Source organism: Cricetulus griseus, chromosome 2 (assembly GCF_003668045.3).
Source record: "Cricetulus griseus strain 17A/GY chromosome 2, alternate assembly CriGri-PICRH-1.0, whole genome shotgun sequence".
Classification (NCBI taxonomy): Eukaryota; Metazoa; Chordata; class Mammalia; order Rodentia; family Cricetidae; genus Cricetulus; species Cricetulus griseus.
Genome location: NC_048595.1, coordinates 231,461,593 through 231,487,507, shown reverse-complemented (window position 1 = coordinate 231,487,507; position 25,915 = coordinate 231,461,593). Strand labels below are relative to the sequence as shown.

Genomic DNA, 25,915 nt, shown 5'->3' with positions numbered 1-25,915 from the left:
TATTCATTGGCTGCTAAATGTTATTTTGTCTTTGTTGGAAATCTCTCTATGCTGTGGGCCTTAGAAGGGTTAGGAAGTCACGAAATCTTAGCTCGTGAAAAGACAGGCATCTACTTGACCAGCTCCTGTCCCAGCAGCTCCTCTTTGGTGCTCATTGGTAACCGTAGGATGCATGCCAGGAGGGTGTTGTTCAGAATGGTGCAGTAAGGAAGGCGGGGAGACGGACCCCAGCATCTTCAGGCCAAGTAGACTTGCCCCCTTAGTCCTCGATGTCCACGAGTCTCGTCAAAAGAGCGCTGCACCTGAAGAGTACCCCTGCTTCTTTTGCTCACTCCCCTACTGAGAATGGAGCACAAGCGGGACCACTGAGTCAGGCTGCTTCCTGATGTGCTTCCATTAGCATAGACTTTGGATAGTAGCTGCAGCCTGCAAGCCAAGGCGGTGCCCCAGGTTTTTACCTGGGGATCTGGAGTACCTCCCTACAGGAGTCTGAAGGGCTGTGCCTGGGGACCTGCTTGTGGTTGTGAACTCCTATTGTCACCCAATCTTCCTTCTTTTCAAAAGAGAACCGGCTCTCATTTGCCTGGACCAGTGTTTTTGCTCTGTGGACATAAGAGTCTGCCCTCAAGTCATTTGAACTTTCACTTGTTCTCAGTTTTCTTCCCTGAGAGGTCCGACTGATTCGTCTCTGAAGACACCCAGCACTTAGGAGTGCATCTGTGCCTGTGTTTGGGTTGGCCTGGCTCCTTATCAGTCTGTCTGTCACCCACTGTCCTCCAGCCCCACCCACCATCTGGGTCTATCAGGTTCTCCTCTGTTATTCATGCAAGTTCATAACCGAGCTTTAACTTTTCAGCTCAGGGTGCAGTATTTTTACTTGCTTCCTATATTCTGATTTTGATGTGTTTTTGCACATTTTTATTTCAAGGGCATACTTGGTATAATTCAGAGGAAAAACAGGAAATGACATAAAGAGAATGTTGCATTACAAAAGAAGGGAATACTGCCATTTCATTAAAAGTCAGGAGAAACCACGTTGGGGGACATAAGTAACGTCCTGTTCTTAGGAGGCAGACAGGTCGCTTGCTTGAGCCTCAGCCACTCCTCACGGGGCAACTCAGGGAAAACGTCTTGGGCACAGATAAATCCTTTGACTCCCTGGCAGCATTGATAATCATGAATTCTGAACCACTTGTTCAGTTCATTTGACTCCAGAAATGGGTTAGGCTACTTCCAGACCATTAAAGTAAACTTTGTGGGTAAATACTGCTGTCAGTTGGGTCTGTGATGAAGTTTAATGCCACCAACATCTTAACCTCTGGCAGCACGGCCCCCGGCTAGTCCATCAGAGTTCATAAATGTGAGTGCAGGTCCGTCTTTTGATTCAGCAATTTAATAACTTCCAGTGCTGTCAGTACTGCTTTGAAAAATAGCACCTATAAAATGTAACAGCCTCAATCAGATTGAAAAAGATTCACCCATTGAAGATCCTTCCATTTCAACCATAATGAATTAATGTGGAGCGATGTAGAAGTTCAAGTGTCATTTAAACCAATGTGAATTTCTACCATAGCTTTAGATTCCAGCTGGGTTATGATCCAGAATGTACTGGGTACACACGCTCCTTCTAGTGAATATGGACTGTGACAACTTCCATGCAAATGGCCTCATGGAATGGCCAGGTGGACAGGGCACTGTTGAAGTTTTATCCTAGATGGCCTAGTCACTGCTGGAGCTCCAGCAAGCATGCCAAATCTTTAACAGCCTGTGGATACCCAGCCAGTATTTGTGCTGTACTTGTTTTTAAAAGACATCCTTGGATTTCAGGGGGATGACAGTTTCGGAGTGCCTACACTTAGTCCTTGGACCTGCTTCCAATAGAGCAACACAGTCATGTTCAGGAGTTGGGGATGGGGTTAAAAGGCAGCCCTGTTCATGGTTATGAAACCCCTTCATTGCTAATTTGCTTTAATGAGTAGAAATATTGCTCATGTCTAAACATGTGGAAGAGTCAGCAACTGAGTTGGTAATGCTTAGGATCTATTTTCAAAGAGTGATTTTGGTTAAGCCATGTTACACAGCAATGAAACTGCCGAGTCTCTGGAAGAAAACGGCTCCAGAAATGGGAACAATGTCACTCTGTGGGAGATGGGTAAGTTGTGAAGGGTAGTGCTTCCCCAAACCATGCTAGCGCCTGCTCCGTCTCTGTCAGGCTCTGGGCAGCTATGGAACTGGCTGAGTACCTGACCCCTTCCTTTGTGTATGAGCTATTCTATGGTTACTGTCACCATCCCCCCCCCACAGAATAAATACCTTATGCTTTTGTTAAGCTTACATTTAATTAAAATGTACAGAATTTGTGCAGTAAACTCAAATGAAACAAATAAAACAAGGGCCCCCCTCTCTTGAAGGCATACGTTGTGAATGAAAAATGTCATTACAGACTAAAAAATTTTGCAGTAAACAGGGCCTACAGAGAGAAGTTTCCCCTGTAATGACATCCATAAAATACACAAATGGCACTTTTAGTACCATCCTGAATATGGCATTTTCTGTGCTCTACACACAATCTAAATGGTTTGATCATAGAGCATAATACTCCATTGGGTTTATAGAACAATCAATGTTCCATAAAATGATGTATTTATCCAATAGTAGGCTCAGCAGTTACTGGTCTATGACATTGTAGGACATAGGCTTGGGCTCCTCTCAGCACACATGCTGGCTGTAAAACTTATCTAACACCACTTCAACAACTTCATCTCATCTGTGGCAAGTAATTTGTGGAGGCCTCAGCTTGGTTTAAAAAAAAACTTGTAATAAAAATTCATAGAATTTTCAGGAGAATGAAGGCTGGTGACAATAGAAAGGTCACACTGTGTCTGCTCTAAAGAGGTCAAAGGTTGTTGACGGTTCTAAAACTGAAAGTAGATTTCATGCATCGTGTAGCAGATAAAGATGGTATTAAAAAGACGTGTCGTGGGGTGAGACGCCTAACGCCTTGGAGAGCGGTGCTAATATCCTATGTAAACCGCTTTGCAGCTATGAGCCAGCATTTGTTTCACACATGGAGCCTCTCCTGAACAGTACTAAATGTTTATATGGTGCTAGGGTATGCTGCAGATTCTGTGGTTTAGAGTCTGTGTTTTCATAAAGTCACTAAACCCTGAAAATGCTGGGCTGCTTCACTGTCATAATTAAAGCACCTTCAATATGAAGTGATCCAAAAAATAATACTTTTCATATAAAAATTTGGGGCACACATGACATTGTGATTCTTAAGCCATGTATAATTTTTCATGACTTCCATTTTAAAATGTAATTTAAAAAAGAATGTTAAAAAATCATACTTAATGTCTATTAAAATGAAACAATATTAACAGATTATGCTAATAAATTAGAGCCATATTTTAATGTCACAAAAGCTTATAAGTTTCTCAAGTGAAAGCAGGAAAAATGACAAATTAAAATTCAGTGAAATATAACCTTTTAGAAGTTTAAAGCAGGGAATACATTATTCTCACAATAGCAGTCAGCAATAGTTTAGCCAGTCAAGTCAATGTCGATAATTGCTCCGTAATTTATTCATCTTAAAGACAGCAACAATCCCTGGCATCGTTCAGGGTGCCCACTTTCAAGAGTGAGAGCCTTCTAAGCAACCTGGTCCAGTTCACACGGGGAGAGACTCCTTGTCTCTGCACATATGTGTACATTCTCAAATTCTTGTCAGAAAACCCGAATCCAGTCCTGTGTAGGACAAGTCTGGGATTTAAAAAAAAGAGCATGTGTCTGGAATAGTAACAACAATGGGGGTGAGAGTAACCTTTTGGCCTTGTATACCACTAAATAAGGCATAACTTTTCTTTCTTTCTTTCTTTTTTCTTTTCTTTTCTTTTTTTTTTTTTTGAGAATACTGGTTGGTCAATATCTCATGCCTATTACATCGTGAGTTTAAAAAAAACACATTCTGGCTAGTGTTATTAAAATTCATATAATAACCATATTTGAGACACAAAGTTAAGAATTACTTTTAGCATTTTATACACTTGCTAAATGTAACCATCTCAACAGAGAGGCTTGTCTGAGCCTAAGGTGAGCCTTATTGATATGGCTCTTGGAGTTACACCAGAAGTAACCACACATAGGTATACCCTGAAGGACTACAGTGGGAATCACCAGTATGCCCCCAGTGTGATGAAGGTCTCTGCTTCATGAGAGACAAAAGAAATTATTAACCTGTAAAAAATTAGCTGAAGTGAAGCCACTGAGAAGCTCTTCAGGTATAAGGTCAAATAAAAAACTACAGATGCACTATGTGAATTTTGCCACATAATGAACCAGGACAAGCATTTAGGCACCACGTGTTTTAACTCCTTTTTCTTGAGTACCACCAGTATTATGCTTCATGCTGATAGTGACAGAGATGATTATGGAAGACCTCTGAAAAGAATTCCAGAAAAAAAATGAAGAATAAATTTTATCTCAAGTTGGAAATATATGCTTGTTCTGGTTTCTAACTTTACCAAGAATAGTCTCTGTGGGTCCAGGTATTTCCATGGGCACTGAAGAGTGACAAAGAATAAAAGACAATATTTTACCTTTAAAGAAATTCTGTATTATATCAGACCCTTAGGTATATATTATCATTTTCATGCATGGAGATCTGGCAGTAATGGGAGCTGGGCACACAAATCTCACTCAGTGAGGTGAGAATGCGTCCTTTAAGGTTATCCTGCCAGGCTTGGGTGGGGGGAGGTGAGGGGAGGCAGTGGTTAACTATTTCTCTGCTGAGCAGAGTCCTATGAGCTGTAGCAATACAACATGAAATGCCAACGATATAACTTTGGAAATTCCCCTCATGTGACAGAAACAGTGTCATGAAGTCTTACATAGTGATGAAATGGCACTTTAAAGTTAGACTGTAAAGCGCTCCGATCTTGTCATTTATTCATGAAGAGCACTTCTTAAAAACAGCTGGGGGACTTACCAGCAGCATGCTCAAATGTCTCAAGTCCATTGACAAACCAAGGGAGAGGTGTGTGGGGGGTAGGCAGGTGTCAGCATGGGGGAGGGAGAGGTGTGTGTGGAGGAGGCAGGTGTCAGCATAGGGGAGGGAGAAATAGTGAGGTAAGTCTATGCTTTCACCTGGACAGGGGGCCTCTCACTTCTAGACATGATTTGGGGAGCATGGGCCGGAAGTCCGGTCTGTGTTGGGTGTTCTCACATCTCCTGTGCAGCTCCCTGGTAACATACTCTGCTGGAGACTAAGGCTCCCTCGCTCCTGTACACCATCACTTGGGTCAATGTTCTTGTTGAAGCTGAGATCAGGGGGTTCTCAACTTCCCATCTTCCCACAAGGAAGTTAGAGGCCTGAAGTAGGGCTGGAGAAAACCGTTGCTGCAGTGGGGGCCTTTCGGAAGACCTGCAAACTATTCCAGGTGGACAGCACCCGTCTGCTCATGGAAGCCTGCCTGGGTTGGACTTCACTTAACTAGTGCAGCATTCTTTTCTGCTTTATGAAATCAGGAAATTAAGAAGCCCAACGAACGACCTTTTCCGAAATGTCCTCTGACGGTTTATAAATGCTCAGTACAGATAACACGTCAGGAGACAAGACCTATTTTTCAAAAGTTGTACACATTATACATACCTTAAAATTATGTAAATACAAAGCTTAGTCAGTGTCACTGGAGGGCATGCCCCTCACAAGGCTAACTTTAGAGGGCCAACAAAGCAGCTTCGGCTTGTCTCCCCTTTGTTCCCTGGCAAGCCATATGAGAAGATCTCATTCCCTTTCCTAGTCCAGCCCTATCTCCTCCATATTATAGTACCATGCTATCTGTCCTGGGGAAATGAGAGGAAACATACATTTGTCTTCATTGCAGACACTTTTGTATGAAGGTAAAAAGCAAACTGCTTCCCAGCAACAGCACAGAGGCACCATTAAAATCAAATTTACAGTAAACAGAACCTACAGCTGGGGTAAAACACTAACTGTTAGTATTTTAATTATCTGCAAAGCTCTTGGAGGTCGAACATCTGCTCCTAGCCAAATGACAGCAGCTGCTTGTACACACTTAAGACAATGCGGGTTTCTTCCCTACATCTTAAAGTGAGTCATATGGTCTTGGCACATGCTGCCTTTTCACTTGGTCTTGCTGGGGACAGCCCTGCAAAGCTTGTTCCCACCACAGGGAAGGCATCCCAGCCTGCAAGACTGTTGCAGCAGCAGCAGTAGCAGCAGAGGCTGGGCATCATGGGGTGGGGCACACGAAGAGGAATGGACAGAGGGCATCAGTCCCTCTGGCATCAACACACGTGGCTGAGGGTTGCTCAGCACTATGGCTTAACTTGGGTGATGTTCAAGCTGTTCCTCTGGCCTCCTGCACATGGTGGCATAGGTAAGAACAGGACTGGTAGGCAATGCCATGGTCAACGTGGAAAATGTAATCCAGTGGACTTTGACATCTTTACTTGGTCTTTAAAAAAAAAACCTTCTATGCTTCCTTCCTATTTAAAAATCACAACATATTTGTGCTCTGGGCCCTAAAGAGCAATATACACATGGTATAATAAAATTTAAGGCTGATTTACAAAATTCAAATGAAAGACAATCATGAAGCTTAAACTCTGAGATGACAAGAACAAATAAATACTAACTTTTGATTCCAATGGCCAAGTGCCTGGTGCCCCATGACAAAGCCTTATAGACATAGGGGTGAACATCAGTCCTTCCTCCACACATTTGGTCTGGATTTGGAGGGGCAAGGGAGATTCAGAGGGGAAGTCCAGCAAGTACAATACAAAAACCATGTAAACAGTGACTCAGGGACACTGGACTCCTGTTCTACTAGGTTCATGTGTGCATGTCCGAGATTCTACAGGATGCTGGCCACATGCCTGCATGCAGGTATGGCAAATAAGGGGTCAGGAGGTGATAGTTTTGTACCACTCTGTTTTGGCAGCTATGTATGTCACACAAGAGCCTTCTAGCAAGTTTCTAAGTATATATATATTTAAAGTAAAGTAAAAGATCAAATGTAGCAAGTGTAGATTATGGAGCTTGGGCTACACAGAGGGCTATACCAGTTCACTGTACTACCCAAAGGTGGAAATGTGAGAACTATTTTCTAAAACTAATACATTCATGAAGGTGTTCAAAAGTTTTGCTGAACAGGTGTTTGCCTTTTCACTCCCAAGAACACTTATAAGGAGTGGAGTGCTCTCAGACAGGCAGGCCATGTACGCTCTAGCATCAGTATTCTACAGAGTCAAAGGCAGTGAAAGATTAATACACAACCCCAAAGCACAAGACAACACCCAATGCCCTATGATTTCATTACAGGATGCCACAGAGGCTAACTACTACACTCCAAAATTTAAAATTTTTATATGGCGGGTCAGTCCTTTATTTTCCATTAGGCATACATGTAGTGCATGTATGCAATCAAGAATACACAAACACACCATCAGGGGCACACCAGCACAAACATAGCCAAACTGAGGGACTGGTTAGGTATTCTGCTTTCACACTGCTCCTTCCACTCCCCACACAGAGGTCTTCTACACACCCATCAAAGGTGCAAGTGTGTCACAGGTCAGGTGAAGGTACGGCATCCACAGGAACACAGTTTCTGCAGCAGGCTGGTGTGAATGAAAGTCCTGACAGCTTCCAGCACACTTGTAGTCTCTTCAATACCTGCACAGGTTTTTAGAGGGCAGGGTAACAGGGGGCTGCAGCAGTGTGTCAGTGGTTGTCTCCCAGAGCCACGACTCCTGTGCATTGCTGCCATCACTCCACCTAACTAACTGATGCAAAACAAAACCACACCATGGCCCATTCTGAGATCTTAATGGGAGAAAGACAGGAGCAAAAGAACAACATACCGGGAAAGGAAGTGCACACAGTGAAACCATTAGCAGGTTGACATCTAGAATTTCCTATTCAAGCATGGAAGAATATACCTGACACTTGCATGGCGTCACACATTTATCATCATCATGGAAGGATCTGGGTTTTGTGGAGATAGTACTAAAATCTGAACATAAGAGAATATTTAAGTCTTTCTCAGCTGCATATTCCTTTAACTTGAAAGTGACCAATCACTTGGAACTTTTTGCATAGTGTGCTCATGTGCTCTGCAGCACAGAGAACTCTCGGAGTTTGGGGACCCTGTACCTGCCATGACAGCTCCCATGCCTGGCAATGACTCAGTTCTGCCTCAAATAAGGATAAGAACTGATGGGCAAGGGCAAATAATCTCAGAAACGTCACAAGCCGATGGAGGGGGAAATTCTGACCATGCCCGTTTGAGGGCTGGCACAGGTGACGCTGACCATGCACACTTGGATGTGGTCAGAGTGACATAGCAAGGTTTTAAATATGAGGGATGCATGCATGTCCCGCTCCTGCCTGGTTGTACAGGACTGGCTCTGTAGTGTGAGTTCTTTCTAATAAACCACCTATTTTGCAAACTAGTTCTGACTTCATTGCTATCCACATTAACTGCGTTCCACATTAAGCCAACAGAAAAAGTACAAGCTGTGGTGTCACTTCTGGCTCCCATTCCTCACTGTACTGGAATGAGGAGGTTCTGGGGGCCCTTGTATTTTGTGATCCAAGACAAAGGCCAGTTGCCTTTATTCCACAGTGTCTTCTCATGGCTTTTTGTAGAATCAGGCTGAGGAAATCATGGTGGAGGGAAAATTGATTATTCATATAGTCAAGACATTTAACACTCTTGAACAAAGAAAGATAACTATACTTTTTATGGGGAACGACACAGGCTCCCTAGTACTCTGGGTTTGCCCTACTACAACCCATCTTGTTTAAGAGTCACCACCTCTTCATGGAAGCCTCAGTAGACTGTGGCTTGGGAAACTGGGGCAGATGGTGACTTCCTAGCTACTGCTGTGGCTGTGATTGAGACAGTAATCTTTAATCGGGCGCCTCATGTCTTCTGTTGGCCCCTGCTCACTACAAAAGTGTAACGGTAGATTTCTGTGTATACTAGAGGCAGGATAGCCTACTTATGTTCTGTTGGCACTTCTGAGACTGTGGAAGCAAGCATAACCTCTTAATTTTTACATTTTAAATCCTCAGACACTGCACAGCTCTAGACAGTTTTCTGAACTTTAAAATCTTGGGGTCTCAATGCATAAAATGGGGACAATAATATTAACGGTCTTGAAGAGTAAGTGAGAGTCCATGTATGATATTCAGCACCGTGCTTGATGTGTAGATGGAGCTCACGCAGTATCAGGCTTTTGCTACATTTTAAGGGGAGTAAAGCATAGCTACATTTATATAACTTGAAATAAGTATATAATTCAAGTAATGTATGTGGATATGGAACACACTGATATGACTAATATCTGAAGTATGTCACCTTTGTAAAACAATTTCATGTGAAACATATGAAGTCCTACAATCAAAGGTTTTTAAAAGCTGCTGGAAGTAGGAGAGTGGGAAAGGAATTTGAAGTCTTAGCTTTCAGGGTCACCACAGCGACATGGCTCAAGAAGGAAGAGCATGGTTGCATTGCAGATTATGCGTTGGGTCTTGAGCTACACATTGTAAGAGGAACACTGTTGAACAGGGAAGAGTACAGAAGACTTGAAAATACATGGCTGTCTTAGGAGTTCTGGTGTGTGAAGGCGCATTATAACAGATGTACTCTACATGGCTCTAGGGGGCAAATGTGACAGAACCCAGAGGGGAATGAGCTTTGACCCAGAAAATGAAGCATCATGCTTGGCACTTGAGTCTTCTATTATAAAAGGCTGGACAGTTTTGAGGTATTATAGAGAGCCCTTAACCCAGGGATACCTGTGTCCTATTAATACAGCAGGGAGCTATAACTGTGGCGAATGTACCCAAGCCTCTCAGACAGGCAGTTTGAGGGCTCATGCTTTTGAGGATGGGCTCTGCCTGACCAGGAGGCAGGGCAGCTTCAATAAACCTGAGCTCCAAGAGGGTGTGAGAGTCTAGTTTTAGCCCTAGGCATCACAAGATGCATGGTAGGTGATACTCAAAAGAAAACCCAATGTGAACTTCGTGCAGCTGCAAGGCATCTGCTCAGGATGCTGATTAAGTATCCATGCTGAAACTTGGGACCAGTAAATCAATGACGTATAGAGGATGCTGGTACTGGCTACACCCACAGGTCCACTTGATGCATCAGAAACTACACTAATAATTGAGGACAGTCCTTCCTTATGTGGTGGCTCTTCACACCTGGCTCTTCACAGAGCTAATTCCATGGTCCCTGGAGCCTAGAATGATTCATGGATATGATGAATGCTTCCTGCTCACTACAAAAGTGTAATGGTAGATTTCTGTGGATACTAGAGGCAGAATATCCTACTTCCAAGAATACCGGGTGAGTGTCTGCTTGAACTAGAATCTAGACCATGAAAGGGTCTGGAGCAGACCAGGGGTTGGTGTGAGGAACCCTGCCTTTTAGGGTCCTAACTATCCTGGTGGGAGGGACGAAGATCGCACATAGGGAGGAGTGAAGGATGGAACCTTGCTAAACTCCAGTGTAGAACAGCAATGCAATTCTGCTAGGATTCTGGTGCTATATCATGCCACCTGGAGCAAAATTATCTGCCTTATAGAAACTCTCCTACTAGTGACAAACAAGGCTCACTTATGGGGTTATAGTACATCATTTCCCTTGTGACTTGGGTTCTTATGGACTTGCTATACACCCACAGCTGCCCATTATGAGTGCATTCTATTGGGATCACCGGTTATGAATTAGGAAGGCCCAGGAATGGGCCATCATCACACAGAAACAGCACTTCTGGGATCTGGCTGGAGCCTGTGTAAGTTGCTAGAGTTGTATGTGGGCACACTGTACCCATTAGTAGACATGCAAAGTCAGGGATTTAAAATGAATCTAAGCAAAGATTTCTTTAAAAGGCCAAGCATGCACTCTCTTAACAGAACTGCTGCAGAATTATCTGCTGAGAAATGCGGAGAGAATGCCGTTTCAAAACAGTAGAGTTGGACCCTGAAAGATCAGAGCCATCTAGAATGATGATGGAAGATGGTATTTTATCTGGATTCACCAAAGACAGGTAATAACAGCAAACAATGTCAGACCTTCAGTGGAGTTCAAAGCCAGTATTGAAACAAAGTTTTTAAATAAATTCTAAGTTACACAGTAATACTGTTCTTCATTTCTACATAAGCTAAGGTTTTAGTTTCCTTTATATTACCAATTTAAATTTCCTTGGACTGTTTATTATCTCAACTATTCAACAAACACCAATATTGACAGTCTACTATATCAAGAAGTCATATCTGAACTAGAAAAACTTTGGTGTGCAAGGAATTAATAATCTATTAGAAAGAATAACTCACACCGTGTATGGCAGGAACCAGGGAGGCACCAAAGAAACCCTGCAGCTTGAAGGCTGAATAAGAATGTCTCTATGGAGTGATAGATGGTGGAGAAGCCCTAGACTGTTCTGAGCAGATGACAGTAAGCAGTCAGACTTGGCTGAGGTTGGGCCTGGGGGAAAGGAGGGCAGAGACAGGGAGTGAAGAGGCACAAGTTGTTTGGTTATACAACACTGAGGGCGGAGCTTGAACTTAGGCATCAACAGTCACAGAAAGCTTTGAAGAGATTTAAGCAAGGAGGTACAACTAAATGTGTGCTACTAGAAGGAAACTGCTGAGCTTCTGCAGGGTCCCTTCCAGTGATACACTGAAGGTGGAGATTAAACTTGGAAGCTCTTGCAGCTGCATAGGTGAAAGACAATAAAAGATTGAGGACACTTTAGCTCGCCTGCTACTTGAGGTCCTGCAGGCAAGTCACCCTCCCCACAAGCTCTCATCACAACTCTTCTACCTCGTCAAGGGCTCATCACACTTACTCTCTATTGTTCATTCACCTTTTAGTTCTGTATGCCCCACCTCCACAGAATACACACTCCCCCAGAGAAGGAACCTCGACTGTTCTACAAGCACTTGGCACAATGTGCGGCACACTGCATTCTAATAATTATCAGTGGATCAGAGGGCAGGATGGGAGTGCTATGACCTTACACAGGGAAGGGAGGAGGACACATGAGAATACTACGGAGTGAAGGATAGGGCACAGGAAGGTTGAGTGCTGGTTGAGACACCTAGCTTATAAGGCATGATGGAGTCAAACTTTGACCCACCATTTTTGGGCAGGGACCAGATACAGTGGTTGTCAGAGGTTGAAGACAGTGGGAGAGAAGGAGAGACAAGGTGCTAATATGCCAAAGGTCTGATTCCGAAGGGCTGAAGCTGCTGGTAGGAGAAGCAGCTAATGGTAATCATGCCAGGAACCGGCCTAGGCATCCCTGTAGTGGCTTTGGTCCACACACACATCCATTTTCATGGCCACCTTTCTTGGGATTCCTCTTTCCCTGTCTTTTCACTATCTGAGTTACTGTATGGGGTTAAAGGTCATCTTGAACTGCATAACAAATTCAAGGTCAGTTTAGGCTGTATGAAACCTTGTCTCCTAGAGCACAGGGGTTTAAAATTCTCTTAGCTCTCTTCTGAAAGCTACAACAGTGCCTACTCAGGATGTGTTCACCCACATGGATGGCACCACACAGTAATGCTCATGTGACCAGATATTACAGTGTCAATGTTTCCATTCTCAGTCACACACACACACACACACACACACACACACACACACACACACACACACACACACACACGGTAGCCTTGGGTTTATGTCCAAAATCAAAGAAATGTCCAATTTAACATTGACCTTTTCAGGAATAATGCTGTACCAAAAGACCCATGCCATTTTCTAAGTAGGTACATACGAATAGTACACTTTCATAGCTTGTAATATCAAACAAAATAGACAAAAGTTATAAAAATTTATGAAAACAATCTAGGTGGGATTTTTAAGAGACCATGGAGGACCTACCACAGTTGATAAGAAAGGCTTGCATGTTAGTGTCCACCTGCATCACATACTTGATTTCTGTGAGTCAGGGAGGGGTGTTCAGTCAGCTTTAGGCCTGGGGCAAGGCTGGGTTCTGTGAGAAACAGCACACTTGGCTATGACCAGAATACACACAGTGCCACAAATTAACCAGGAGCTGTGTTCACCCAGTGACTGAGGGGGCTTAGAAAAGAGAAGAAGATTGAGTAAAACACTTGAGAGACGTGAACAACTGAAGACTCGGGTGGTGGGGATGTCCTTCTGTATGCTGTGGATATGTTTCTCTAATTGGTGGATGAATAAAGGTGTTCTGACCAATGGACAGGTAGGATATAGCCAGGCAGGAAATCCAAACAGGGATAGAGAAAGGTAGTATGCAGAGTCAGGGAGATACCATGTAGCTGCCAAGGAAGCAAGAGGTCCAGGCACAAATTAATAGAAATGGGTTAGTAATTAAGAGAGAGCTGGCCAATAAGAAGTCTGAACCATTAGTCAAACAGTTTATAATTAATATAAGCCTCTGTGTGTTTATTTGGGACTAAATGGCTGCAGGAATGGGTGGGACAGAAACTTCCATCTACACTCAGGTCCCAGCAGAGACTGGAAAGGTCATGGGAAGCAAACAGAAATGTTAAAAAGAGACCAGAAAGACAGAGACTAGATTTCTGGGAGGCTCCTGTACTATTACAAAGACCACAAAATTCATCACTCAGAGAAGGGTGTTGAGAATTACAGGGAGTGGGTTGAGCATCCAGACCCCACAAGGATGCAGGCCTTTTACCACAAGACAAGCCATCATGGAGCCAGTATGGTACCACTGCTGCTCTGGCCACTGCCCTTTATGACACATGGTCAATGAACTGTGAATATTCACACATGTCCCATTTTACATAAAATCAGAAAACAGGCAATTTGATGATTGGCTTCACTAACAGAAGCAAAGGATGGGCTGGGAAACCTGGAATGATGTTCTCCACATTGTGGGAAGTCCTCTGTTTACCTTCACTTTTGTTCACTATTATAGGATGTCAGGCATTCTGCTGAACAAAAATGCTCTGTTCTTTCCTGGAGTAGCAAGGCAATCAGAATGACAGTCCTGAATTAATTCCTCATTTGCTGGCTGAAAGAAACTCAAAGCAGAATCGCCAAAGGGCAAAACAGAGAGAGTGACACTATATATCTCAGCTTTTATATATGTCCATTTGATTACTGTGTGTGCATGTCTGCATTTTCCTGGAGATCTAACAGTTATCTTACTTAATTTACAGAGTGCTGAGCTGTCTATTAGTAGAAACCAAGGTTTGGAAAGTATCACTAAGATAGCTGATAATTTTAGAAATTCCAATAAGTCTCTCAGAGAAATTATATACAGAAGAGGAAGGGCATGCCTCCTAGGAGAATCTCCAGCACAGAGGCTTGCCTAAAAAAGCTGTCACATGACACAAGGTTGCTAGCATTGCTTGTGACTAAGGTTGCAGAAATGAGCCCTCAGGTGACCCAGCAGTCACCCTTTAGAAATACGGCCCTGCATCTCGATGTGCAGACTAACTCTTGTTTCCCTTTGTCTACTTCATAGTCATTGGATAGAATAATACTTGCTCCAAATCTGTCCTGCTAGGAATTGGACCAACATACCATCCACTAACCATGCATAACCAGTTTCCCAATATAACATAATAATACCAAGGTAACCCTGCAACTATAACTTAGCTCAACCCATTGGTAATAGTTCTCTAGTAAATTCTGTTTATTATATTCAAGTTTTGTTTTATTAAATAGGTTTTAAAATTAATCTATGTTGAAGCAGGATTCTACAAGGTGAACTACAAATTAGCTTGAATTTTGGTTACATTTTTCCTAAAGAATACTTATTTTTTCCTTCAAAGTACTTTCCAACCTACTGAGAAACTCTATTTGACTCAACAAAACTCAGCTTGAATTTGTGAATGGCTGAAACCACAGTATGCTTGGGGCAAATGCCTGACTCGCACAGAAGACTTTTTTAGCTCAAGACAACACAGAAGTGCCCCACCCCCAGATACATACATATAAACATTCTCTTTCTCTCTCTCTCCCCTTCCCTCTCTCTCTCTCTCTCTCTCACTCACACACACACACACACACACACACACACACACACTGAATGGGAGGTGATAGGGAGGAGAGGGGTCCAAAAAATAACAAAACAACTGAAGTAAATCTACACTTACATCCTTTGGGTATTCATTCAGAGGGGCTAAGTCATGAGAGATGCTCTATACTGCCTGTGACAGGCTTTGAGACTTTGTCCAAAGGAGAAGGATGCCTTGGTACTGACAATCACCAACTGGTTATATGATGAGATATATATATATATATATATATATATATATATATATATATATATATCACAGTTTAACCATTTGATGGCAAGAAGATTTTAGAACAATTGAACTTTCCCCTAGAATTCTCAAATACATGACATTAAATATGAGGCAACAGTGCCTGAAGTGGGCTTGTGTCCCTCAGCTACTTCCAAATTCTGGGTGTGTTTTCTGGGTGTGGTCAGGTCTTCCCAGCTGTAGAATTCTGGTATTACTGGTTAATGCTGACAAAGGATGGCACTGGCTAGGCAATCAGAGGGATCCCTGCAAGGTCTAGTGAAAACATTACTGACTGGGCTCATCTTATCTTAAGAAAACTTCTGTTCAGATATGAAAGCAGGATATGAAAGCATAAACTCTCTTGTACATTGAATATACCCCCCACTTCCTCAGCACATCAGCCACTTATGCTATCTATATCTACATTATCAACCATAAGAGCTCAGATGGATTTCTAGTAACCACATTTAGCTGAGTGTGAATTCACTAAAGACCTGCTTCTGATCATTTGAATGGAAATTCAGGAACAGTAAAAATAGCTAAGTCTACCCGGTTGCTATATCACATTGAAACTCTTTAAACATTTAAAGATGTTTAATGTTTAAATTTAAAGAAATGCCTGTTTACAAAGATGAAGAAACAGAGAGCAAGAGGAAAATGCAATAGGTCTGTAGATTCTTGGCTGCACAGTAGATGGAACCCTAATGTGTCAGAACACATGCACCATCCTAATGCAGTTCATACTCTATGTGAGATCCCAAAACAAGCCTTTGGTCTTTGCCTGAGAAACCTTGTAAAGTTACTCAAGGTTCTCGACATTAAGGTTTCCATTTTGTAAAAGAACAGAGTGAAGGGGTGGAAAGCACTACAACACAGAACCAACAGTGCAGTAAAGAGAGTGGTGAATGAATGGATGCCCCACACAAAGCACTTACCAAACAGCTCCATGAATAGCATGGTGGAGAATAAGACAGTGATGATAAAATTGGGCACCTTTGCCTCAGGAAGCTGCCACAGATGGGCCTGGCATATTCTTGTTGCATTTTCAAGAAACTTTAGCCTCATTTCTACTCTTTGAAGGAGCAGACTCTATGTGTACAAAGTCAGTGACTTGTCAGTTGTTTTGGTGGATGCCCCAACTCAAGCCAAAAGATATTTAAAGAGGTAAGATCAGTGTTTACAATTTATATACACAATGTAAGCTGAATGGTTCAGCTATTAATATGCATTTTAATCCAGGTGAAAAAAGTAACTTGTTTTCGCAGTTAGAGAGACACGGATTCTTAAAAGTTTCTGTTAAGAAGAATGTATCTATATAGGGATGAAGGAAAAAAGGGTAGATTATTGAATCTACTTTAATCCAAAAACAACTATTAATCTCAAAATACTTCTTATTGGTACGGGTTTTTGTTTATTGATACATATTTAAAATTATTTGTATATTTTTTAAATATACAAATTTAAAGTTATTTTTACTATACCATATATATGTTTCTACTCTTGTTTGGGGTATTGTGCTTGTGCAATTCATTTAAAAAATGTAATGTTTAATTAAAAATACAGGTTAGTAGTTAGTCATCTATAATAAACTTGTAGTCATATTAGGTATGTTTTCAAGTTAGGAGGGAATATGGTGGTCAGGGCAAGAGAGGGGAGAAGCTGCAGAGGAGGGAATGGACTCAAACATATTGTATTCATGCATAAAATTCTCAAAAGATAAAAAAGATAATGAGCATTCCTCAAAGTGAAGGAAAACCCTGTCCCTGATCAAATGCCAGCTGCCTTGTAAAGATGTTTGAGGAGGCTGCATCTGCTAATCCATCTACTCAGCTGGAGGATAGCACCGCACTTGTCACTGGGCAGCACACATCAACAGAGGAGTTTTGATTCAGCCACAAATCCAATGGAGAAAACCCAATGAGGAGAGAAGGGGAGAAAGAAAGCAGGGAGAAAACATGGAGCTCCACAGGCCACCACAAAGGGACCTGGGGTGGCAATCAGGTTGTAAAAATCAGCCTCAAATAAGCAGCAAGCTTGTGCAGGAAGGACCTGTATAGCTCCACAGCACAAGGGGTATGCTTTACTCACTCATTCACTCACTCACTCACTCACTCACTCACTCACTCACTCACTCACTCACTCACAGGAAGTACTTCTCTAAAACTTATAGCATCCACGCATAAACACACACTAAAAAAGAAACTGACATCTACACCCACTATGAAAATGCTGACCAAACCCACTATGAACTACACAACCCAAGGACTGGGCTTTGGCTAGAAGGCCAATAGCACTAAGTGCTAGAGAGGGCATGTAACATATGAATAATACTTTCACATATTATTAATTGAATGCAAAGTGGTGCAATCATTTTTGGACTACAATTTGAGCATGTCTTTCCATAACACCCCACCTAATTAAATAAAAACACAAGTTTAACTAGAGACCTGTGCTAAACATAGTTTATGATCATTTCCAAGTAGAGCAACCAAAATACCTATCACCAGCAGAACAGAAAAGCACACTGGTACATCCATACAACAGAATACTACTCAGTAATGAAAAAGTCTAAGAGACATTAGACTCAACATAGGAAGGAATCTCAAAAACCTTATGTTAGATAAAGTAAAAAGCAGCATACTGTCAATTCATGTATGTGTCACTCTGGGAGAGACAAAACTGTAGGAAAGTGCCAGGCTGAGTGCTAAGGAGTAGGAATATGCCACTGATGAAACAATGGGCCTTTCTGATGTGATAATTTTGACTTGGTTGTAGAGATGGTTATGGAGAAGGTTGGATGGGTGCACACTAGTCAAAAAACACTGTTTTATCTATGGGTTCTCAGGACTCTGTGAGACACATTATGACTTCCTTTTTAGAATCACTAGATATCAACATGATTCAGTGGCTTGATTTTAGCACTTGAGGACAAATCCCACGAACAGCTTCCTGTTCATTTTAGAGACAACACAGGCCTCATTGTTCAAATAACTCTCTGACGTTTAAGAAGCCCCATATCATTAGGTTAGGGTATCATTTACTTTTAAGTTTCATTTTTAATTGGTGATACAGAAACAAATATTCTGACATGCTAAATATGTGTGAATTGGTGCCTGTGAAGAAGAGATGTAACTGTCTGAAGCCAGGTGGTCTTTGTCAGCCAAGCGTAGTGCTATGCCTAAGGGTGATGCTAAGGGCCTCTTACTGCCATTTAGACTGAGTTTTGTCCATGTCCACTCTACCTCATTAAGGAAAGACCACCCTCAGATTCATTTCACTTTATAGGAAGATGGCAAACTGGACTGTCTACCAGATGGTTATAGCTGTAGTTAATTAACGTTCTTAACTGTCTGTCCTTCAGTTACACAGTAGCTGAACACTTGCTTCCTGCTCAGTTAGTTGCTGCTTGTTTGCTCTCTTGGTGTGTTTCAACACCTGCCAAATGTGAGAGACTCAAGTTCCTTACAAGGCCTCTGTCACAGCTCAAATGGTATCATGAAGGCAATTTCAAGCTGCCAAGTGTTTAGAAGGGATGGGGAGGGAACTTCAGCTTTCTCTGTGGTCACTTCTGTTTCCTTTCACATTCCCTTATGCACACAGCAAGGCTTCCTCCTAACTGTTAATGGCTTAGTCCTTTCTTTAATCATTTTCCTTACTCATGTCTTTAGGCACACTCAAGATACAGGCAGATCTGGGCTATAACGCAGTGACTCCGTGTGGGCAAGTTCTTCCAGCTTGAAGAGCTTAAGTTTCTATGTCCACAATGTGGGGCCATGGATACCTTGCCAATACCTTACATATTCGGGAAAGATAATGCAAAGCAGTCCATAGTGTGCACTTGTCTGGGTACAGTGCTTTCTACACAGGGCATGCAGTTATTTTTCATTTTCTCTACAACCACTTTTTCAAAGAAATTACAGCTTGTGAATGGGGCACAGTTCCTCTATGCTGTGTGTCATGCTAGACCACCATGTGCTCCCACAGATTTCTCAGCGCTTCTTCCTACTACCAGATTCAATGGTATGAAGAGGGTTATATATGAATTACAGAGATGGCTCAGCAGTTAGGAGCGCTTGTTGCTATTGTAGATGACTTGAATTTAATTCCCGGTTCAGGCACTCCACAACCTTCTGTAACTCTAGCTCCAGGGGATCTAATATCCTCTTACAGCCTCAGTGGCTACCACAGTCATCAATATATATAACCCCCATCCATGTATATTTACATAATAAAAATTTTAAAATGACCAAATGTGAGCCGAACAAGGATGACACCAATGGACATGCCCAACTGGATGGGAAAAAGCCCACAAGGCCTCAAGCTACACAAAGAATTCTTTTTTTTTTTTTTTTTTTTTTTTTTTTTTTGGTTTTCGAGACAGGGTTTCTCTGTGTAGCTTTGGAGCCTATCCTGGTACTCTCTCTGGAGACCAGGCTGGCCTCGAACTCACAGAGATCAGCCTGCCTCTGCCTCCCGAGTGCTGGGATTAAAGGCGTGTGCCACCAACGCCCGGGTGCTACACAAAGAATTCTATGTAGCACTATATACATATATGCAAGCAGTAACAATGAAAAATGGGCCATGAATTTGAAGGAGAGTGGAGAGGGGTATATGAGAGGGTTTGGATAGAGGAAGGGAAGGGAGATATGCAATGATATGATAATTTCAAAAATTAAAAAAGAGACAGAAAGGGGGGGGAAAAAAGCTAAAACCACAACTACATATCAGAAACAATAGATTTACACTCAGTTTACAGCAGCACCAATGTAGTCCAATATAAATGATGCCTATGCCACAGCAACTCTATGTTCTGATTGGCAAAGATGGTCTAGTAAATATACATAGACAGCTACAAAATATTAAAGAGTTCATAGGTTTGATTATTCTCTGGTTCAAAATCCACTGTAGTCAGCTCTCAGCAATTAAGAGTAGAGTCAAGACACACTATCCACTCTGACAACAAACTGACAACCTATTATGCAGTTAATATAGACCTACTTGATAGTAAGATATAGACAGAATCACCCCTCCATTTTAAGCATGGCTCAATAGCAGTCTTCATGTACCATGACAAGAATGTAACTGACCTTCATCAGACGTCCCCTTCACAGCTGCTCTCTGTCCACTAACATCTCTATCCAACAGCCAATGTCCTCTTCCTACTTCACTCGGAACTGCAGTCTGTGAGGAAGCCACGACCTAGCAGCATTTTTTTTAGGGCATTATCTAAAACAATGCTAGGGTATGGTTTGAAATGAATCGCTCCTCATAGTCTCATGTTTTGAATGCATGGCCTCTAGCTGGTGATGTTAATTTGGAAAGCTCTGGACACTTTCAGGGGTAGGGCCTAGCTGGTGGGAGTATGTGGCTGGGGATGGACCTTCCAAGGTTATAGCTGATCCTGGCTCCCCTGGCTCCCCTGGCTCTTGCTATTCATTCTTCTTCCGAGTTAGCCAGGAGGTGAACTGCCTCTGCCACGCTGCCGCCCTATGTTTCTGGCCACCCCAGGCTGAAGCCCTCTAGACATCAATGAACTTAGAAGGGCATGTGCTCCTGAAGTTAGCTCATCCTTTCACCCCTCTTCCTGGGGGACAAAACACCAGGAGTCTGGAGCCTGATGTCAGTGATGACAAAAGGTGCTCTGCTCACAGGAACAGAAAGCCAATGCTCACTGACACGAGCACAGAGAAGGGGCCAGGACCAATGTCAGGGGACCAGAAGAGCCATCACTAAAGCGCCTCTCACATTCAGCCCAGTCTCATTAGGTACCACTCACTCACCACGGCTTGAAACAACACTTTCAAGTCACGAGAAAGGGGAAACTGGACAAAAAGCCTCTAGGGAAATGTATACAGTTGAGCCTTTTCTGACTACAATTTAGAAAATATGGCCTGCACTGACCGAAGTTGGCATCAGATGCCTCAGATAAACCGTCAGGAAAGACCCTAGGCAATGGAGAAACAAGAGACAAGAAAGGGAAGGCAGGAATGAATGAATGAAGAAATGAATCCTGACCTCTGCATTAAAAAAAGTAGGAGATAATGTGCAAAACTCAAAACTTTCAAGTATTCATAAGGTATTAAAAAATCATTTAAAACAAATGATTTGACAGCTGCAAATGCAGGATAACACCTAGTTGAATTATAGAAACAGTGTGGATAATTACTTTTTCCAAACGTGAGGCCCTGTGGACCAAGGTCCTGTCTGAATTTCCCTGCAGCACAGTTACCATGCAGGAGGACACATCCTGTCACCACATCAACCTCAGTCTCTTTATCATCCACACATCAGTCAGGATGATGAGAGATGTCTCAGGATCCTAGCAGTCTTCCTCTGAAGGACCTACATGTTAATTACTACACTAATTATGGTTTTTGAATAACCAAATGAAGTAAGCAGTCTATGGGAGGTACAGGCACAAACCGAAGACTGAGAAAATACTAGTTACTGAAGTCGTCATGTACACTGACACATGGAATAGGTTTAGAAGAAGTAAGGCAGGGGCTTTAAAAGACAAGCATCTGAAATAATTAGGGCCCCGCAAAGGAAAAAGAAATTCTATTTCTTAATGGAAGTGCATTTGAACTGTTGTCTGCAGATATGAAGGTGAGCTTGCTTAATTCACTGCTGCTTCTTTTGTTATTAGGGAAACATAATTGTTCCAAATAATTAGCACTAGAGTACATCACAAGCTGACAACAAAATTATAGAAATCTTCATATTCAGATCCGTCTAGCTGGCTATTAGGAACAGTTTCTGATCATAACCCATTAGTTGAAGTGCCGTGAGTTCCTGATTGCCACCAAATAACCTCCGATATCTGCCTAAGTTAACAGCCCCTATTTATCCAGAGTTTTCTTGACAGTAGAAATTGCTGAGGATTTTTACAGCTGCCACACAAAAGAATAGTATTCCACGTATGCACTTGAAAACTAGGTGGTGCAATGATGGAAGCACAGATTTTAACTACACTGTTAACTGCTACATTCTAGAGAAAACCTCTACAAAGCTGCCTTTCTACTGCAGCATAGCAGTGGCCTCAGCCAGTTCTCCAAAACTGGGTGCCACTGACACCCGTGGTAGTTTTTTTTGATCTTGTATGTAATATTTCTCTTCTTCCCATCACCCATGTTTAGTTGTTTTTAGCACTTAATGATTAACATATTTTTGTTGTTAAAAAAAAAAAAACAACAAAATTTTGTGAGCCTGCTAACCGCATGCTATCTCTTGCTAACTAGGTTGTTTTAAATCAGCCAACCAGCATTTTGTGAGGAAGATAAAAAAGACAAAAGAGCTTGATTCCGTTTTAAAGACAAAACCAAATTACTCTCTCACCAGAGCACTCCTGGGCTAACCTCCTGTGGAAAAGCTACCATCTGGGGACTTTCTGCTTTGCTGGGTTCCCACCTAGCTTTCCTGGTGCTTATTGCTAAGGCAGCATGTGACTAGTTCTGAGCAATCCAGTAATCTCATCATTGCCCCACAAGTCCTCTGGAAAACCTTCAGCACACAAGGCCAAACTGAGGAACCCAAGAGCTTTATGCTACAACCCGAGAGAGATAAGTTTGATTACTTTGGTAATTAATGATGTTGGAGAGTAATATGGGTTTTTCTGTTAGAATTTGAGTTTGAAGTTAATTAGTCTTCAAGTTATGATTTGCTGATTAATTATGGATATTTAGTTATAAAGAGGGATGTTAATTATTAATCTCAAAAAATCATCTAGTGTAATTAACTAAAACTTTGACATCAGTTAAAATTCCCTTCGAGTATAACTTCTAAAATTATCAATTACCAGTGAGGAGAAGAGTGTGTGCCCCTGGGAAAAGACCATGTTCTCTGTCTGTGGTGCAAGGAGCCTGTAGTTCTTCAGCACAGACCTGAGATGTGTTTAGGTATGGCACTTATCTTTGGTGGCCAACCCTCTGTAAGAACTCTTATCACAGAACAACGTGTATAAAACCAAGTCTGGGGTGAGCCTGCATAGGTGGACTGCCACACACTGCCCAAGCCTCTGGGCTGCCGGGCTCCTTGAGCTCCAAGGGCTTCGCTAGCTTTGCTAAGCTGGGAAGCGGCTGCAGCACCAATGCACATATCTCTATTTTTGGCAGCAGCAGCTTGGGGACTATCAAGACAATGCTGCGGCACAAGTGCTAATTAGTGCTTGGATTCACACAACTTAAAATCACCTTTGTGGTTCATTTCTTTCCCTTCATCTTTCCCCCATAATCTGTCAGTAACACATCTTTGCTACCAAAAAAGGGGAGGGGTACGTGATTAGGAAAACGGGTCAGACCCCAAAGCGTCGCCAGCACATCACTGTCCTGGAATTCCCTGCAACAAGACTCTGAACAGGGGTCTGTTTACATTATCTCTAGATCATCTTGACAATATTTATTCTCTATTTACCTAAATGAGGCAATATGATGATATTTATTGCTCAGAATGGCTAAATATAGACTTTTCTTGAGCACACAGTACCATAGTGGGAGGTTTTGCTCTAATCTACATCTTTAAACTGACAAGCTGGAGAATTCGTAATGAATGCCTCTTTTCATCTGGATGTCTGTGTGTATTTGACAGTATAAATATTTAGCAATATCGGAGTCAGCTTGTGATTTTACCCAGATGGACTGATTGATGCCTTGGCTCGATGTTGCCAAAGACTCTCCATGTAGTTATAGAAGCAATTTCCCTCTTACTTCCTAAGAAGCAATTAGGTAGCCAAAGGCAGCAACCCCAAAATAGTGGAAATACTTCTTGTATCAGCTGACAACCCTGAGGGATAAATAAAATATGGTACTTAAATTATTACCACTTTACTTTCCTGAGTCACGGGATTAAAGCTTTCACTTCCAAAGTACATATAAATTGCAGGGTTTCTTATGTCTGTAATTTGCAAGAATCTAAGTTAAAATACCAGCTAATCAGTCAACTTGCATTCACCTTGGAAAAAGTACCACCCTTCCTTGTCATTTTTGTAAATTGCATGCCTAAGCACCAATGTTATTTTGAGAAGAAAAGTTGCTTGTTGTCAATAACATATATTGCAGTCTAGTTAAAACAACATTTGTTAAGATTTAATCGCAAATGCAATCCCCTTTTAAAGTTTAGACAGAATGCTCACAGAAATTCAAAGGACAGATAATAAATCATGTTCCTCATCTTGGGTGTGGATGAGGCAGGTCTGACTCATTCAGGCATGTCATTTTAACAACGAATGGTATAAATTCTCTCCTGTGAAACAATGAGGGCTCCACACACACCCAGGAGCTGCTAGGTGACACTACCTTCCACCTCTAAGTCATATTTTTCCCCTATCAACATTGTTTTCGTCTATGCAAATCACAATGAAAATGAAACCACAGAATTACACCATTTTTCTCATTTTTGCTGTAATCCATCTGCAAAGGCTGGGAAGTTATTGCTAAAACTTAGCAAGGGTTGTTAGAATGCTCGCCATCCCTCTGTTAGTCCCACGCTCCAGCTCGCCCTCCCCAGTGTGAGATGCCTGCAATGGCCATGCCAGGCACCTTTATGCATGCTGCTGCTTTGTGAGAAAAGAGCTACCCATTATTTTTGGCACCAGCCAGAGTCATGTATTTCTGCAATTCGGTTACTTCCCCCACCTATCCCCTGTTCCCACCACCTCTGGTTTCTTTGTTTCCTGTGAACTCATCCCTATCTTTGTATAACCATGCAATAACCCAGAAGAAAGGGCAAGCAAGACATTATTCTTCTTGACACTAATACCTATGGATCCTACTCGGCTGTGATTCCCCTCCCTATTACAGGCATCTCAGCTAACAGAAGCCTCAGAAGCCAAGAACTGGTCCTGGGAATGTATTCCAGAGGGGGGATGTGCTGATCACACACACACACAATTTCCTAAGATATGCTGTCCAGCTGTAATGCACAGTGGCTGTAGGCCCAGTACTTATCAGTCACTGTTCCTTTCTGTGCATGGTGATTTAAAAAAAAAAATTCTAGCCAGCCAGTTGCTAGATACAAATATACATCCTTGTATGTTTACTATATAATTAATAATAACTTGATTGTTGAGTTGATACAGGGCTGGAGCCTAAGATCCAGGCTGCTACACAGCATAGCAGTCATGGCTGTTCTATCATTGCTCTTTTTCTCCCCTTATATGAAGAGTAGAGGCAAACAGACACAATGGTAGGAGAAAGCAAGATGTCACATCTAGAACACAACATCCGTCCATCTCATAACTGCAAAAAGTAGCTGTATGCTCAGCAATAAGTTTAGTATTTGGTAAATGGGCAACAAAAATGTTATCAGAGAAAAAGTTTTGGGTCAAATTTGTCATTGGAAAGGAGGGGGTTGCAAAACACATTAGTGCTAATCATGCAAAGCGGTGTGACTCACAGCTTAATTTCCTCACACTGAGCTATAAATTACACAAAGGCTGCTGCAACTAATTTTTGTGGTGCTGTACGAGATGACAGATGGAGTGTCCATGCAGCCACAAGTGCAAGCTTCCATCTTTCTTCATGACTGTTGTTACTCACTCTAATGATGTATAATAGCCTGCAACTACACTTAACCTGCACATCAGATGGCAGCTCTGGCTGTTTACCTGGA

At 42.2% G+C, this 25,915-nt stretch overlaps 1 protein-coding gene across 3 annotated transcripts in view; it reads right to left on the bottom strand.

The window, feature by feature from the left end:
• The window catches only part of Znf407 (zinc finger protein 407), a 379,395-nt gene that overhangs the window by 4,573 nt on the left and 348,907 nt on the right, over window positions 1-25,915 (bottom strand). The gene's annotated exons all lie outside the window — the stretch shown is intronic.